The sequence below is a fragment of the Tasmannia lanceolata genome, unplaced genomic scaffold, assembly GCF_043159265.1.
Source record: "Tasmannia lanceolata isolate RefF3 unplaced genomic scaffold, GAP_Taslan_0.1 ptg001148l, whole genome shotgun sequence".
NCBI lineage: Eukaryota > Viridiplantae > Streptophyta > Magnoliopsida > Canellales > Winteraceae > Tasmannia > Tasmannia lanceolata.
This window is the reverse complement of record NW_027519808.1, coordinates 1-17500: the sequence shown is the minus strand read 5'-3', so window position 1 is coordinate 17500 and position 17500 is coordinate 1. Positions and strand designations below refer to the sequence as shown.

At 36.9% G+C, this 17500-nt stretch overlaps 2 non-coding genes across 2 annotated transcripts; both read right to left on the bottom strand.

Annotated features, from left to right (window-relative positions):
• Window positions 1-8920: 8920 nt before the first annotated feature.
• Window positions 8921-8994, bottom strand: TRNAW-CCA (transfer RNA tryptophan (anticodon CCA)). The gene has a single exon. It is a non-coding gene; the product is annotated as a tRNA-Trp (tRNA).
• Window positions 8995-9159: 165 nt separating this feature from the next.
• On the bottom strand, window positions 9160-9233 carry TRNAP-UGG (transfer RNA proline (anticodon UGG)). Its single transcript has one exon. It is a non-coding gene; the product is annotated as a tRNA-Pro (tRNA).
• Between the last annotated feature and the right edge of the window lie 8267 nt (window positions 9234-17500).

Below are 17500 nucleotides of genomic sequence, written 5' to 3'. Positions count from 1 at the left end.
AGAAAGTCCTTTTTCTAATTATCTGAATTCTAGTTATCTGAATAGTGGGTCTAAGAGTAACAATCGCTATTATGATCGTTACATGTATGATATTAAATATAGTTGGAATAATCACATTAATAGTTGCATTGATAGTTATCTTCATCCTGAAATCAGTATTGAGAGTTATATTTCAAGTAGTAGCGACAATTACGGTGACAGTTACATTTCTAGTTTCATTTGTAATGAAAGTGTAAGTGTTAGTGACAATGGGAGTTCAAGTATAAGAACTAGTGGTAATGGCAGCGATTTCAATATAAGAGGAAGATCTAATGATTTCGATATAAATAAAAAATACAGACATTTATGGGTTCAATGCGAAAATTGTTATGGATTAAATTATAAGAAATTTTTTAGGTCAAAAATGAATATTTGTGAACAATGTGGATATCATTTGAAAATGAGTAGTTCAGATAGAATCGAACTTTCGATTGATCCGGGCACTTGGGATCCTATGGATGAAGACATGGTCTCTATCGACCCCATTGAATTTCACTCGGAGGAGGAACCTTATAGAGATCGTATCGATTCTTATCAAAGAAAGACAGGTTTAACCGAGGCTGTTCAAACAGGCATAGGTCAACTAAATGGTATTCCCATAGCAATTGGGGTTATGGATTTTCAGTTCATGGGGGGTAGTATGGGATCCGTAGTAGGCGAGAAAATAACCCGTTTGATCGAGTATGCTACTAATGGATCTCTACCTATTATTATGGTGTGTGCTTCTGGAGGAGCACGCATGCAAGAAGGAAGTTTGAGCTTGATGCAAATGGCGAAAATATCTTCCGCTTCATATAATTATCAATCAAATAAAAAGTTATTCTATGTATCAATCCTTACATCTCCTACAACCGGTGGAGTGACAGCCAGTTTTGGTATGTTGGGAGATATCATTATTGCCGAGCCCAATGCCTACATTGCATTTGCGGGTAAAAGAGTAATTGAACAAACATTGAATAAGACAGTACCCGACGGTTCACAAGCGGCTGAGTATTCATTCCATAAGGGCTTATTCGATTCAATCGTACCACGTAATCCTTTAAAGGGTGTTCTGAGTGAATTATTTCAGCTACATGGTTTCTTTCCTTTGAATCAAAATTCAAGTAATGAAAACCTATAATAGAATAAAATAAATCGAATCGAAGTGTTGTATATTTCTATATCTCCCGAGAACCTCCATTTTTGACTTGACTATGAATTCCTGTTGGATCAGATTCTAACGAATTTTTGGGGAACTCATAATAAACCCCTTATTCTCCTTATTAAAATAAAAAGATAAGGACGGGAGAACAAGAATAATAAAGCGGATTATCATACGTATATTTCGTGTAGAAAGATGAATAGGTACATTTATTTAGTTCTACATTCCTTGAACTTATTATATACTTATAATACTTATAATAGATAGACTTATCATAAGATATCTTTTATAACAGGAGATATCTTTTATAACAGGTACAAATATTAAATCGAGGCACCTATTCTATGACAGATCTCAACTTACCCTCTATTTTTGTGCCTTTAGTGGGCCTAGTATTTCCGGCAATTGCAATGGCGTCTTTATCTCTTCATGTTCAAAAAAACAAGATTGTTTAGATCCGATGGGACTAAATCTCATCAATTTATTTCAACACTTGGACTTGGATCATAATACAGATACCTATTTAGTGGAATATGGTACGATATGTGGCTCCCCTCGAACACAAAAATAATACAAATAACAAATAAAAAGGAAAAGGCTGTTATGTTATGCATGCAGATACATGATCTATGGATAAATGCATGTATATGCGGGTATAGCTGTTTTAAAATAGATCGGCGGATATCTATATCTGAAATAGAAAGTAAATGTATCTATATGTTATGTAGATATACATAATGGGATCATATGAAGGGGATGTTATTATTTTATATCTAACCAATTCGATGAATTACTGCTAAGGGTTCACATCATAATAGTGCTAGTTGATGAGAGTTACTTCGGGAGCCAAAAAGGTAAAGTCAAATTCATTTGGCTTATTCTCTCAATTCCAATAGAATGCAACTGGATCTAGTATGAACTGGCGATCAGAACGTATATGGATAGAACTTATAACGGGGTCTCGAAAAACAAGTAATTTCTGCTGGGCCTTTATCCTTTTTTTAGGTTCGCTAGGATTCTTATTGGTTGGAACTTCCAGTTATCTTGGTAGGAATTTGATATCCTTATTCCCGTCTCAGCAAATAATTTTTTTTCCACAAGGGATCGTGATGTCTTTTTATGGGATCGCGGGTCTGTTCATTAGTTCCTATTTGTGGTGCACAATTTCGTGGAATGTGGGTAGTGGTTATGATCGATTCGATAGAAAAGAAGGGGTCGTGTGTATTTTTCGTTGGGGATTTCCTGGAATAAATCGTCGAATCTTCCTTCGATTTCTTATGAGAGATATCCAGTCGATCAGAATGGAAGTTAAAGAGGGCCTTTATTCCCGTCGTGTCCTTTATATGGAAATTAGAGGCCAGGGAGCTATCCCCTTGACTCGAACTGATGAGAATTTGACTCCACGAGAAATTGAACAAAAAGCTGCCGAATCGGCCTATTTCTTGCGTGTACCAATTGAAGTATTTTGAAATAAACTGTGATGAAGAATGAATGTTTTCTTTCTCAGTATGAGGGAAGGAGCTCAGGAATCCCCTTTTACTTTTAATATAAGCGAAGTTTCTTCGGAACGTTCATTCGAGCAAATCATGTTAGATTCTATTTCACCCGTTCTGTTGGTAATGCCGCTGTACTGTGGCCTATAGAATAAAGCAAGCAAGCAGGCATATATGGAACAACCATAATAAGAAGCAAGTTTTGTCCACCAAAACTATTTTTATGCATATGGAACTCAACTCAATTCTTTCATATTAGTAAGAAGTCCAATAAGTATGTATTCATCACACATATCAGAACATTTCGGAATACAGTACAGAATTCATCTTTTTAGGCCCAATATTTTGAATTGATACGTTAGATACAGATGGATCATCTCTCATAAATTATCTCCCTTTTGTCATTTGTCAATCGATCTTTCTTTTTATCTTATCCTCTCTTTTGCTCCTTGATGGCCAAACGATTGGATCTTTCATAACCATCCAATTTCTCTCTCCTTTTGCCACTCCTTTCGGATTTCATCATCAATATTCTTCAAAAATATCCCTTCAATTATTCCTGGGCTGTGGGTAGCCAGCCAAACATTTCGAAATAATTGATTGATCGAGGGGGAGTTTTTTTGTCTCAAAATCCGAATAATATTCATTACTTCAAGTGGTTGCATTCATCGAAAGGAACAAATGAAGATGCAATTGGTTCGAATTTGACCATGGGATATCTGGAAACAATATTTGATTATTTCTTTCATTTGAAATGGGCCCTTATTTTTTCATTTCATTTTTATTTGATTCTATTTCTATATTCTTTCCAGATCCAAGGACTAAACAATGAAAAAAAAAAAGTGCCAAAAAAGAAAAAAGCATTGACTCCCCTCCCATATCTTGCATCTATAGTCTTTTTGCCCTGGTGGATCTCTCTCTCATTTAATAAAAGTCTGGAACCTTGGGTTACTCATTGGTGGAATACCAGGCAATCCGAAACTTTTTTGAATGATATTCAAGAAAATAACGTTCTAGAAAGATTCATAGAATTAGAAGAACTATTCCTGTTGGACGAAATGATAAAGGACTACCAGGAGACACAGATACAAAAGTTTCGTATAGGAATCCACAAAGAAACGATACAATTGATCAAAATGCACAATGAAGATCATATCCATATCATTTTGGATTTCTCGGCAAATATAATCTGTTTCGCTATTCTAAGCGGTTATTCTATTCTGGGTAATGAAGAACTTCTCATTTTGAATTCTTGGGTTCAGGAATTCCTCTATAACTTAAGTGACACAATAAAAGCTTTTTCTATTCTTTTATTAACTGATTTATGTATCGGATTCCACTCGCCTTATGGTTGGGAACTAATGATTGGCTCGATCTACAAAGATTTTGGATTTTCCCATAACGATCAAATTATATCTGGTCTTGTTTCTACCTTTCCAGTCATTCTAGATACAATTTTGAAATATTGGATCTTCCATTATTTAAATCGTGTATCTCCTTCACTTGTAGTCATTTATCATTCAATGAATGAATGAAGAACTCATTTGATCCGCTGATATCAATCAAATAATCCCACTCTTTATACTTTTACCCGTCCAGGGAATTCGATTCCTCCTATATTCCAGTACAATTATTCCAGTACAATATCAGAATCGTGGATAGGGAACTATACTATACTAACTATATTAGCTACCTACCTAATTTATTGTAGAAATTTCCGGGATCAATGATTGGACCATGCAAAATAGAAATACCTTTTCTTGGGTAAAGGAACAAATGACTCGATTCATTTCCGTATCGATCATGATATATGTAATAACTAGGACATCTATTTCAAATGCATATCCTATTTTTGCGCAGCAGGGTTATGAAAATCCACGAGAAGCAACTGGGCGTATTGTATGTGCCAATTGCCATTTAGCTAATAAACCCGTGGATATTGAGGTTCCACAAGCTGTGCTTCCTGATACTGTATTTGAAGCAGTTGTTAGAATCCCTTATGATATGCAACTGAAACAAGTTCTTGCTAATGGTAAAAAGGGGTCTTTGAATGTGGGGGCTGTTCTTATTTTACCCGATGGATTCGAATTAGCTCCCCCCGATCGTATTTCTCCCGAGATGAAAGAAAAGATAGGCACTCTGTCTTTTCAGAGTTATCGCCCCACTAAAAAAAATATTCTTGTGATAGGTCCTGTTCCTGGTCAGAAATATAGTGAAATCGTCTTTCCCATTCTTTCTCCGGACCCTGCTACTAAGAAAGACGTTAACTTCTTAAAATATCCTATATACGTAGGTGGGAACAGGGGAAGGGGCCAGATTTATCCCGATGGGGGTAAGAGTAACAATACAGTCTATAATGCTACAGGAGCGGGTATAGTAAGCAGAATAGTACGTAAAGAAAAAGGGGGGTATGAAATAACCATAGCTGATGCATCGGATGGACACCAAGTAATTGATATTATACCTCCAGGACCGGAACTTCTTGTTTCAGAGGGTGAATCTATCAAGCTTGATCAACCATTAACGAGTAATCCTAATGTGGGTGGATTTGGTCAGGGAGATGCAGAAATAGTACTGTCAAGATCCATTACGTGTCCAAGGGTTGTTGTTCTTTTTGGTATCTGTTATTCTGGCACAAATCTTTTTGGTTCTTAAAAAGAAACAGTTTGAGAAGGTTCAATTGTCCGAAATGAATTTCTAGATACATGGATCCATCAAATTGGTAAAAAGAGACGAACTATTGTTGATCGATGCAATTATGTATGATCAAAAAAATAATGAAAAGCTTTTTTCTTTATACTGTTTTTCGGCGAGATGTCAGGAATTGTTTGTGCCCCGTTCCTAGTAATAATATGTATATTCTGAAGAAGGCTACTTGACATTTTTTTTTTTTTCAAAAAAAAAATTGGAGTGGTGTGACTATGCCAGGCCTCTTAATCCCAGATTATAAATGCCATGTAATGCATCAATAGTTTTTGATTCTATTGTACCTAATAGAATCGAATTCTATTAGATAATAGGCAAGGAAGAAAATAAATGGCAAGGAATAAATGAAAGTAACAAATGATTCTAGGAGGGATTGCTCGTCTTACTAATCTTCCACACAAGAAAAGGAATTTTTCACCCTTTTCCTGTGTGGAAATAATAATGATTCTTGATCCTGTTCGTTAAAGATTACGATTTTCTTTTCCAGGACTATTATAACCTCTTTCTTTAGATTCATAAGCAGTAGTGGACAAACAAAAAAAAAGGGGGGGGGCGGGGGGAATCACTCATTGAGCAAATAGAACTTCTTCAATGAACTTATAAAAAAAAAAAAAGCAAATTTTCGCTGTGATGAGATAATCAATAAGGATTTGGATATGTGCAAAAATCCAAGATTTTCACTTTTTTTTTTTCACCACACTCGGGCATTAAATTAAGTGTCTTTTGCTTGAAATTTTATTTATGGAGTAAGGTTCATTTCCATACTAATTGGAATTGATTTGAAGAATGTCTCATCTGTAGAAATCCATATTGTGTCATCCATAAAATCGATTGATTCCTTCTTTCTTCTTGCTTCGGAAGAGTCCGTCCATACTATAGAGGAACAGATACTATGACAATCAAGGGATTAAATTCTTCAAAAACATCATTAGAAACAAAGGAATGGGGTGGTTTTAAACATCGGATCGAAGCAAAGGATCCGTTTTGTCATTTCTACGAATCAAATATTCTTCTTATGTTGACTGAATGAATTTCCAACCTTTATGTTATGAAATGGATCAAAGTCTCGCTGGAAGAGTAAGAACTCAACAGGACCTTACCCCTCTTTGTTTTGTCTGATTCGAGGGGTAAGGTCCTGTTGAGTTCTTACTTTTTCATGTCCACAATCCGGTTCTCATCCGATCACTATAGGGATGAGCCCAATCCGGAGTATGAACCGTAAAAGAAAATACCTATTGAACCAATCACAGGAATACCAGTTACAGTACCTATCAGCCAAAGAGGAATCCTTCCAGTAGTATCGGCCATTTACCCCGCTTCCCTCCACATTTCATCAAGTGGTCATGCTAGAGACATAAACAGTCATGGATAATTATGAGGATGATATCCTTCCGAATGGGATAAGAGAATTCCTACTATTCTCTTTCTTTCTCTCAATTGAAGAAATAATTGGAAAATAAAACAGCAAGTACAAAAATGAGTAATAACCCCCAGTAGAGGCTGGTACGATTCAATTCAACATTTTGTTCGTTCGGGTTTGATTGTGTCGTAGCTCTATAATTCAGATTAGGTTTATCGTTGGATGAACTGCATTGCTGATATTGACCCCAAAAAAGAAACGGTAGGTACAGCCAGTCCGTGAACGGCCAACCAGCGCACTGTAAAAATTGGATAGGTTCGATCTATGGTCATTGAGGCCTCCTAAAAGGATCTACTAAATTCATCGAGTTGTTCCAAAGGGTCAAAACGGCCAGTTATTAATGGAATCCCCTGTCGGCTCTCTGTGAAATACTCGTTTGGCCGAGGGCTTCCAAACACATCATAAGCTAAACCCGTGCTGACGAATAACCAACCCGCAATGAATAGGGAAGGTATAGTAATACTATGAATAACCCAGTATCGAATACTGGTGATAATATCAGCAAAAGAACGTTCTCCCGTGCTTCCAGACATGCTGAGCTCCACATATTCTTGTACAGTCAAAGGGGGATCGATTCCTTGAAAGATGGGATCAGTAAATGGAAAACTACTGATATTTCATCTTTGTGAGATCGTCAATATTGTACCGAAGGTGTATTTAGAGTATACCGAATCAGTATAGCTATCCTTCCTCTGACACAGCAACGCAGTTTCAATCAGTATCGAAAAGAAATGGTACATAATTCCCCTTTTCCTTTCTTGTTACTTGTCTATGCGGAACCGCGTGTCATTCAATCAAAAATTGATCAAATTTCTGTAGTATAGGGTTTCAAGTATTGGCTTTGGACTAGAAACTGAAGTTCTTAGTAAAGTTTGAGTCAACGGGTTCTAGTTCTAATAATTAATGAACGAGATTATCATATTCCACACAATTCAATTAGATGCAAAATATAGAAATCCCCTCTCATGGTTGTAGAAAAGATATTTTTCTTTTTTTCTAATCCTTTCATTTCAAGTAATTGGTTGGTTCTACAGTAGTAGATAGTATTCGATGAAAGAAAGAGAAGAAACAATAAATAGTTTGAACAATCAATATTCGTGATGCAACCATTACTGGATTAGATCCAAAGGTTCCTTCTTGACCTAGCTACAAGGATGGAACTCCATGATATGGAAAGACAGACTGTGGAACCTAAAAGGATAATAGGAATTGATAAATTGAAAAAGAAAAGAAATAAATGGTCAAAATGGAAATTCTTTTGAAATCCAATTCTTTTATTCTATAGTTATTCAAAGATAATTTCATTTTTGAATGAAGTTACACGACACAGTTCTTCTGACTATTACTTTACTCACGAGTTGCTCAATGAATCTGTTGATTTGAAATCCCGACATTGGTAGATGTCACAGATGATAAATCAATCTTTTTTTTTTTTTCTACCTCTGCTACTCTATCTTTGTCAGTGCCGTCTATAATGACTGATGAATCAAGAACTTTCAATTGGAACTGATTCTGTCAATTGGTATTTTTTCTGATCATCACATCTCGCAAAAATTGAAACTTAGGTAAGTGCTTTATAAACATATGTAAAAAAAAAAGAACGTATCTCATTTAGCTCCTTCATGCCCACTATAACTAGTTATTTCGGTTTTCTACTAGCTGCTTCAACTATAACCCCAGCTCTATTGATTGGTCTGAGCAAGATACGACTTATTTGAAATTAATTGAATGAATAATTCATCAAAATAAATAGTTCTGTGAGATTTCAGGTATTCGATAGTTCCTTCCCGCGTTAATTACCAATTCTTGATCATTGAGATTCATGGGTGATTCGGAGTAATATTTAGGGATAGATATTACCTCTATTTTTACCCTTTCCAACAAATTGAAATGATTGAAGTTTTTCTATTTGGAATCGTCTTAGGTCTAATTCCTATTACTTTGGCCGGATTATTCGTAACTGCATATTTACAATACAGACGCGGAGATCAGTTGGACCTTTGATTGAGTAACATCTCTTTTTTGATTGACCTCCTTCTTAAGCTGCAGGAGGTCAAATTCAGGTTGCAGTTCAAGTTAGTAAAGTTATTTTATTGTGATTCAACATTACAAAAACAGAATCACGCTCTGTAGGATTTGAACCTACGACATCGGGTTTTGGAGACCCACGTTCTACCGAACTGAACTAAGAGCGCTTTCTTATGACAGGAGATACAACTGTAAAGAAAGGGATTCTTTTTGTACCCCCAATACACCTTGCATGCATGTAGTATCATAAAATGCAAAATTATGTCCAGTCCAGTCCAATTTGAATCGATCTCAACTGATCCCTCGTTACTGCCCATAGGAGAAGTAATAGGTAGGGATGACAGGATTTGAACCCGTGACATTTTGTACCCAAAACAAACGCGCTACCAAGCTGCGCTACATCCCTTTCAATTGTTGTACAGTTTCATTGTAGGGAATCCTTGTCTTGTTTTCCACATCGTTATTTCCTAATATCTAGAGACAATTTCTCTTGCCATTTCTTCTTTTTGATTTCATATAATCAAAGAATTATATACATATGAAACCTAACGTATAAAAAAATGAATATTTATCGGTAATGCTCAGTAAGAAAGGGTCATCTTTTTCTGTTTTAGGGACAAGTAGATCTAATCCACCGGATTATTGTACATATTCATTTTCATTTTAGTTCGGGATTAGGGATTTCGTGTACAAATACAAGTGATCTTTAGCTACAGATACATCTGATCATATATGTATTCCAATAAAGAAGGAGGATTTTCAATGCGAGATATAAAAACATATCTCTCCGTGGCACCTGTGCTAACTACGCTATGGTTCGGGTCTTTAGCAGGTCTATTGATAGAGATCAATCGTTTATTCCCAGATGCGTTGACATTCCCCTTTTTTTCATTCTAGTTATTGACATGGGAAGGGTGAAGAAGATTAGAGATACAACAAATTCTCTGTGACTAATCCACCCTTTTGAATTTTTTTTTTAAGTGTTTAGGAAGGAAAGAGAAAGAAAAGTGGATTAAACCTCAGCGAAACTCGGGCTCAGCATAGAATTAATAGAGGGAGAACAGAAATAGAAATGTGGGTCTAGGACAGGCTGTTCAAGAGCATACAAGATAGTAAATGAAATACTGACTGGGATTAGAAATAATGGATAGTTAGAAATAATTGTATTACTTATTATTACTCTATTGATTGCAGCGAAATCTTTCATAATTGGATTTCGAGTTATCAGTTAGCAACTTCTATTTATTTTTCCTTCTTTTCGTATTCTTCGATTCAGATCGAAAATAGAAGAGTGGAGGGAATCCAAAATCCAAAGGAGGTTCATGGCCAAGGGTAAAGATGTCAGAATAAGAGTTATTTTGGAATGTACCAGTTGTGTCCGAAATGATTTAAATAAGGAATCGCGGGGCATTTCCAGATATATTACTCAAAAGAATCGACACAATACGCCTAGTCGATTGGACTTGAGAAAATTCTGTCCTTATTGTTACAAGCATACGATTCATGGGGAGATAAAGAAATAGATCGAACAGAATAGAATGTCTGTTCCACCCTTCCAAGGAACAGGACAAAATTACATATAGATAGATATATAAAATATAAACAAATCAAGTACTATTACTATTTCGGTCGGATCCGAAACCGAAATGAATGAAGAAATAAGATTTTAGAGATAAGGAATAAATCATGGATAAATCCAAGCGACCCTTTCGTAAATCCAAGCGATCTTTTCGTAGGCGTTTGCCCCCAATTGGATCGGGGGATCGAATTGATTATAGAAATATGAGTTTAATTAGTCGATTTATTAGTGAACAAGGAAAAATATTATCTAGACGAGTGAATAGATTGACCTTGAAACAACAACGATTAATTACTATTGCTATAAAACAAGCTCGTATTTTATCTTCGTTACCTTTTCTTAATAATGAGAAACAATTTGAAAGAACCGAGTCGACCCCTAGAACTGCTGGTCCTAAAACCAGAAATAAATAGGCCTACTTCTCAATTGAATCAAAACTCTAATTGGAATTCAAACTCAGATTGAGGTTTTGTTCGAAAAAGCCGAGATACTTGATTGTCGCGTCGTAAGAAAAAAAAAAAAGAATGAATGGGGAAGAAAAAATATTTTTTTTTATTGAAAAGTGTTCGTTCATTTCTAATATTTATCATATTCATTTCTACTCTACCTTCCCGGAGTTCATTCTCCGGGGAACTCCGTTTAAATCATTTCGGTGAATTCGTTCCAGTCGCCTTATTTGATAATCTCATTTGAAATCATGTAAATGCAATTCCTATTTGATATAGCTATTTGTGCAAGTATTTTACGATTAAGAAGCAACTGCCTCTTGTACAGATCGTGCATTAATCGACTATAACTATAGGATACCCCATTTTCACGAGTTACTGCATTTATCCGAGTGATCCACAAACGACGAAAATCTCTCTTTTGCCTGCATCTATCCCGATGACTGGAAACCAAAGCTCTCATTTTCTGTTGAGTAGTAGTTCGAGTAAGTCTTGAATGAGCCCCTCGAAAGGTTGATGCAAATAAACGAATTTTTGTTCGACGTCTCCGAGCTATATATCCCCGCCTAACTCTGGTCATTGAATCAAATGAAACCTTGATGAATAACTAATTGATTTCTTTTCTTTCAGTCATTCTTTTCCCCTCCCCTAGTTTATTAGTAACAAAACGGATTCTTCCGATGTATAAAATAAAAATTCCAATGGCTTTTGCTACTATGACCTTCCCAACCACGATTTTTGATTTCTTCCAGGCATTTCACCTCGGAATAAGAAATTGTACCGATATTAGATATAAAATATCTAGTAAATAGGTAGTAATAAATAGAGAAAAATGGAGAAATAAATAAATAGTGGCTTCCATCGTTTCTATGATTACTTCTTAAACGGTGAGGTCCTCTCTATACACCGGAGCTCCTTCCCCATTTAATCAATGTTATTAGTAACTTGTACAGTTCACACTCTTTGGCTCTACCCATAAAATTATCCAGTATATAGGTCTTTTCACAATGAGATCCATCCATACAGTGACGGCATTTAATTATGAAGGTTGGCTAGGTAGCTAACCCTGTTAGTCCGTTCTTGCAAGAGTAGAAGCATAATCTTTCTGCTTTTAAAATACTATTTTCCCCCGCTTAATGGATAACCATTTGCTACCAATGGGGAATTGATTTTCATCTCAAATCGAGGTGATTGGATTTGCACCAATGGAAACCATAAATTCCATACACAATAGAGGTATATGATAGATCTTTATTTTGAGATAGTGAATGGAATGGAGTTCTTCCATTCTATCCTACTCATTGGTACTGGTCATTGATACTGGAAAAATCGTCTCATTTGTTCCAGATCATGATCTGAACGAGTCGCACATACACCCTAGTACATGTTCCTCGACGCTGAGGACATCCTCGAAGGGCAGGGGATTTCGTGACATTTTTGATTGGCTGTCTTGTGTTTCTAATAAGTTGTTTAATAGTTGGCATGCTGAATCGTATACAGAATGGGCTGGTTTAGATCGATCCTAACCGGATGATTATGAATTACTTCCATTTCATATAATATTTTACCAGGTTAAGAAGATAAAATATCAAATCACGGCTCATTCGAATTATGGTTCGAAATGGAATCAAGAATTTATGTGAAATCCCCGGTATTTTCGACCGCGACAACATCAACAATGCCATGGGCTTGGGCTTCTGTTGCTGACATAAAAACATCCCTTTCCATGTCTTCGGATATAACCCATAAAGGCTTGCCGGTTCTTTGTACATAAACCCTTGTGAGGGTTTCGCGGAGTTTCAGTAGTTCTTCCGCTTCCAGGATAAATTCTCCTGTGGGTGCCTCATAAAAAGAACTAGCAGGTTGGTGGATCATAACCCTGATGATATAACATAATGAACGGTTCCTCTATCTCGCACGATCGGTCGAAGGGAAGGGATAAAGAATAACAAGAATAAAAAGATAGAATTAGAATTGAACAACCGTACAGGCATCTTTTATGCATTGCATACGGCTCCGCAATGGAATTTCCTTTTCCCTTCCATCGAAGAAAGAGACAAATAGAATCCATCAGACCCAGATCGTTGAATGATCCATTTACCATCTTTCCTTTCGGAGGAGTCAAAAAATACTATGATGGTTCCGTTGCTTTATATATTTATCTCGTCTGTGATTCAGCAATCCCAAAGTTTCTTTATGATCCGATCAAATAAGGAAAAAATGATCTTTTTTTTTTTTCATTTTCGTACTCTTTCATAACATAAATATCGGAAAGAGGCTTCTGGTGTGAAAGCAAAAAAAAGGTTTGTGACGCTGAAATGGACCCCCGATACATAAGATCAAATCGTAAATAACCTTTGTTTCATACTACTATCTCGATATATAATCTCATGTTATGTTATGAAAAAAAAATAATAGTTTGCTCATATCGAACTCGAAGTGCCATGCTATTATTACTTATTATTCATATTCCATATGGCGAAGGCATAGTCTTCTTTTTTTTTTCTCAAATAAAAAAAAACTCATTGGCGCCAAGCGTGAGGGAATGCTAGACGTTTGGTAATTTCTCCTCCGACTAGGAGAAAAGATCCCATTGAAGCGGCTAATCCCATGCATATTGTATGTATGTCTGGTGGCACAAATTGCATAGTATCATAAATAGCTATTCCTGGTATTACCCATCCGCCGGGAGAGTTTATAAACAAATACAGATCCCTGGTATCATCCTCTATACTGAGATATACCATGAGACCAACAAGTTGATTCGAGATCTCGCTATCAACCTCTTGTCCTAAAAAAAGTAATCTTTCTCGATGAAGTCGGTTGATTAGGACAAAATTGTATCCCTTAGGAACCGCACACGCACCTTTGGATGCATACGGTTCAAAAAATCAAAATTGCGAAAAAAAAAAAAGAATTCATTGAACTTATCGAACTAACCCCTCATTGATGTATTCTTTCATCGAGATCCAAATCACGATGTAATTTTCTTGTTCCTAAATGGGCCTCTTCAATTCTTTAGGTTTATGCTCTACTCCGGGTAAAGATCTGCCCGAATTCTATTTGCACATATAGGACAAATGATCACAGTACCGCTTCTTTTTGTTCCGACTTCTTTTTTTTTTTCAATTCGTTTTCATGTTCATGCCTTCCGCCAAATATTCGACTAATCATATTATTCCATTAATTGGTAGTTTTAGAGGTATAAATAGGGATCATTTATGATACGAGTAGTAATCATACATAGATTACCAATTTGGTATTTTTTGAACGGAGCCTGGATACTTCATTTTATTGGTCCAAGCCAACCATAAATTCTTCTAATTGAGAATATTGATCCCCAACCAACAAATAAATTGATCTAATTGCATTGCACTTCACGCTCCGAATTGAATTATTGATGGTTTAATCAATCTTTCTTGGGTGAAACAGAGGATATCTCGATCGGGGGAGAGAACGGGGAAATCCCATATGACCCAATATGTCTGACAAGTCGCACTATACGTCAACCCAAACTGCATCTTCCTCTCCAGGACTCCGAAAAGGTACTTTTGGAACACCAATAGGCATAAAATGAAAGAAAAATTAAGTACTCTATTTCACTTTGATGTGGAAACGTAACAATGGGTTTATTGTCTTCATAATATTGTCGTTTATCGTATTTTATCCATAGATTGGAAGGTTCATGGAGAAGACGGGTTGAATAAAGGAAAATTCGTACAAATGGATCGTTCGAAGGATGAACAAGTATCTATGCATTCGCTCACAAAAATAGGATCAATCCCCCCATTGCGTATTGGTACTTATCGAGTATAGAATAGATCTGCTTCTCTTTGTTCCTACGAACAGAATTGTTAAATTATTACCAATGGAACGGAATAAATATTAACTCTTGCTTTGAGATAATCCACTGAAAAGGCGAGGTCCATAGCATCAATCAGTCTTTTCCAATGTGATAAAGTTACATAGTGTCTATTTTTTCTTTGATAAAATAAGGGGTATTTCCATGGGTTTGCCTTGGTATCGTGTTCATACCGTCGTATTGAATGATCCCGGTCGGTTACTTTCTGTCCATATAATGCATACAGCTCTAGTTTCTGGTTGGGCCGGTTCGATGGCTCTATACGAATTAGCCGTTTTTGATCCCTCTGATCCCGTCCTTGATCCAATGTGGAGACAAGGTATGTTCGTTATACCCTTCATGACTCGTTTAGGGATAACCAATTCATGGGGTGGTTGGAGTATCACAGGAGGAACTATAACGAATCCGGGTATTTGGAGTTACGAAGGTGTGGCTGGGGCACATATTGTGTTTTCTGGCTTGTGCTTCTTAGCAGCCATCTGGCATTGGGTGTATTGGGACCTAGAAATATTCTGTGATGAACGTACGGGAAAACCCTCTTTGGATTTGCCCAAGATCTTTGGAATTCATTTATTTCTCTCAGGGGTGGCTTGCTTTGGGTTTGGCGCATTTCATGTAACAGGCTTGTATGGTCCTGGAATATGGGTGTCCGATCCTTATGGTCTAACCGGAAAAGTACAATCTGTAAATCCAGCGTGGGGCGCAGAAGGTTTTGATCCTTTTGTTCCGGGAGGAATAGCCTCTCATCATATTGCAGCGGGGACATTGGGGATATTGGCGGGACTATTCCATCTTAGTGTCCGCCCGCCCCAACGTTTATACAAAGGATTACGTATGGGCAATATTGAAACTGTACTTTCTAGTAGTATCGCTGCTGTCTTTTTTGCAGCTTTCGTCGTTGCTGGAACTATGTGGTATGGTTCAGCAACTACTCCCATAGAATTATTTGGTCCCACTCGTTATCAGTGGGATCAGGGATACTTCCAGCAAGAAATATATCGAAGAGTTGGAGCCGGGCTAGCCGAAAATCTGAGTTTATCGGAAGCTTGGTCTAAAATTCCCGAAAAATTAGCTTTTTATGATTACATCGGTAATAATCCGGCGAAGGGGGGATTATTCAGAGCAGGCTCAATGGACAATGGGGATGGAATAGCTGTTGGATGGTTAGGACACCCCATCTTTAGAGATAAAGAGGGGCATGAGCTTTTTGTACGTCGTATGCCTACTTTTTTTGAAACATTTCCGGTGGTTTTGGTAGACGGAGACGGAATTGTGAGAGCGGATGTTCCTTTTAGAAGGGCAGAATCGAAGTATAGTGTCGAACAAGTAGGTGTAACTGTTGAGTTCTATGGTGGCGAACTCAATGGGGTCAGTTATGGCGATCCTGCTACTGTGAAAAAATATGCTAGACGTGCCCAATTGGGTGAAATTTTTGAATTAGATCGTGCTACTTTGAAATCCGATGGTGTTTTTCGTAGCAGTCCAAGGGGTTGGTTTACTTTTGGACATGCTACGTTTGCTTTGCTCTTCTTTTTCGGACACATTTGGCATGGGGCTAGAACCTTGTTCAGAGATGTTTTTGCTGGTATTGACCCTGATTTGGATGCTCAAGTGGAATTTGGAACATTCCAAAAACTTGGAGATCCAACTACAAGGCGACAAGTAGTCTGATACAACATTACTCTAGCGTCTTTTGCCTCTATTTGATTTTTTTTTGATTTGACATAAGGTTAGGGTACCGTAGAAATCTTGATTTTAATCATCGCCTTTTCTTTGACTCTTGCCCTTTCTTTACTTTATCTGGGAAATGTTCCCAAATGCACAGGTGTGGAAGCTATAATTGTAAACCACGATCGAATCCATGAAGCATTGGTTTATACATTCCTGTTAGTCTCGACTCTAGGGATAATTTTTTTCGCTATCTTTTTTCGAGAACCACCTAAGGTTCCGACAAAAAGGATGAAATGATTTTTTATTATCTCAATTGAAGTAATGAGCCTCCCAATACAATATGGGGAGGTTCATTATTTCAACTAGTCCCCGTGCTCCTCGAATGGATCTCTTAGTTGTTGAGAGGGTTGCCCAAAAGCGGTATATAAGGCGTACCCAGTAAAGCTTACAAGTGAACCAGATATGGAGATGGCGACTAGGGTTGCTGTTTCCATTATTAGATAATTTCAAGACCACGACGGATCTACGCTACGAGAAGATCGTTTATTTACAACGGAATAGTATACAAAGTCAACAGATCTCAACCAATGCAATAGGATTTATGGCTACACAAACCATTGAGGGTAGTTCTAGATCTAGGCCAAGACGAACTATTACAGGGAATTTATTGAAACCATTGAATTCGGAATATGGTAAAGTAGCCCCTGGATGGGGAACTACTCCTTTGATGGGTGTCGCAATGGCTCTGTTTGCGATATTCCTATCTATTATTTTGGAGATTTATAATTCTTCCGTTTTACTGGATGGAATTTCAATGAGTTAGGTCCATAAGAACCATGAAGTCCTAGTTTTCAATCAAAAATGAATTACTTAGGGATCAGATTTCTAGGCTATTCCGGTAGTTCGACCGTGGAATTCCGTTGTTTCGGTATTTCCGGAATATGAGTGTGTGACTTGTTATAATTGATCCTATTGATAGTACAGAGAATGGGTCTGTCATCTCGATCGAGATGGTTCTGCCTCGTCAGATATTCATTCTAGTATCTGAAGCACGGAATATAATCAAGAAATATTTGAACTATGATTCATACCTACTATTCAGACCTCGCGACCGG